The sequence below is a fragment of the Tupaia chinensis genome, unplaced genomic scaffold (genome assembly GCF_000334495.1).
Source record: "Tupaia chinensis unplaced genomic scaffold, TupChi_1.0 Scaffold144276_1, whole genome shotgun sequence".
Taxonomy (NCBI): Eukaryota; Metazoa; Chordata; class Mammalia; order Scandentia; family Tupaiidae; genus Tupaia; species Tupaia belangeri.
The window spans coordinates 333,736-335,646 of NW_006204133.1; positions in this window are offsets into that span (position 1 = coordinate 333,736).

A 1,911-nucleotide genomic window follows, 5' to 3' on the forward strand; every position below is an offset into this window, starting at 1 on the left:
GCTGAGCTCATGCGCCTTCAAGGAAAAACCTCACAAAAAAAAAAAAAAGAAAAAAATTTGACCACAGAGGGACAGAGTGAGAGAGAGAGAATGTGAGAAAGCAAGCCACCAGGTCCAGGACTTGAACCACGGTCAGCTATATGGGAGTCCAGGGCCCTTCACCACGCCACCTGCCGGCCCCTACAACTCAAAATTTTGAAAAGGAGCACCACCTCCCAATCTTGGATCATAATTGGGGTGCCAAGGACTAAGCATGCTCTTTTTTCAACAGTTTGCAAAAAATGCAGAGCTGCAGTGCAGCAGGACTTAAAGGCCAGCTGCCATGAAGGCTGACTGGGAGCCCCACCCTGGACTCAGGCCACAATGCCTTACCCAGAGTGTCCTGATACGTATCATTGACCTTCCGGGCCCACAGAGACAAAGACCCTCCCTGAGGTTGGGGTCAGGTGTTCACAGAATAGGTTAAGCCTTTCTGCTGTCCATCACCTAGAGAAAAGGACCTGGGCCCACATTAGACTGGCAGAGGGACTCTCAACCCTGTCTCTGGGGATCATAAGGTGAACTTGAGAAAAAGAGATAAGATGGTTGATTTTAGGTATTATATAAACTCTGCTGGGTTAAGGGATTCCCAGATCGCTAGCTAGTAAAGCATTTCTTTTTTTTTTTTTTTTTTTTTTGGTCCAGTGTGGCATTTTACTTGTATATGTGTGTTACATCCCTAGAAAAGAATCCCAGGATTCTCCCTCCTGTATGTTTCCATCTTGCTTCATGGTCCATGATGCCAGCTGAGGCTGTCAGTACAATGAAACCAAACTGACGCGATGGGAGCAGATTATTCTGCCATGTCTCTAGAGCTTTGAGTTGCTGATCACTCCACACTTGTTTAACTTGCCAGTGAGGTTCACGACAATTTTTCCAGCTCTGTGGTCATCAATGATTTCAAATTCGCCAAGGTAGCCATGCTTTATCACAGAAACTGGACAATGGCTTCGGAGCACGGCCTAATAAGAACCTGGCCTTTGCCTCTTTTCAGCGTTGTTGATGCTCTTAAGGGCACCAGCCAGGACGTTCATGCGCACCATTATGGCGGCACAGAAAGATGACGGAAAGAGGAGCTAGTAAGCATTTCTAGGTATGTCTGTGGGGGTATTTTCAGAAGAGATTGGCCTTGGAATCAATAGAATAAGAAAAACCCACCCAGTGCTGGCAGGCACTGTCCAATCAGTGCAGATCTGGACAGAACAAAAAGGCAGAGGAAAGGTAAATTTGCTGGCTTTCTCCTGGACCTGTAATGTCCATGTCCTGCCCTTGAGCATTGGAATTCCAGTTCTCTGGCACTTGGACTTCAGGACTTGTGCCAGCACAGCAGCCTCCCCAGGGTCTCAGGTATTTGAACTTAGACTGATCTATGCCACTGGCTTCCCTGGTTCTTCGACTGACACAAGGCCTGTCATGGAACTTTTAGACGCTATCGTTGTATGAGTAGTACTCATACTATATCCTTTCTTACCTATCCATCCGATTGGTCGTTGCTCTGGAGAATCCTGATGAGTACACTTTTTTTTTTTAGAGATGGGCATTGGTTGCGCTCTGTGTGGTAGACCCCGTTCATAATTCCAGAACCTTCCATAAAGTTTCATTAAACATTGCAGCAAGCCATAGCCAAAAATGGAAGAATAGAATTTGGGTGCTAGTAGCAGGAGAGTGGGAACACAGATGCTGGGAAGTTGCCAACAAACATTTGCCACACAGGCCACTGGCTCCCTGCCATGGCTGGCAGCTCTATAGGTTAAAAACTTGAGTCCAAGAGGCTAGGGCAGGGTGAGTGGGGAATCTGAAGTTCTTTACAGTGTTGGAAATCTGGGATTCTGTGAAGACCAGGGAAAAAACAAAGGGTTGATGACCTGAGAA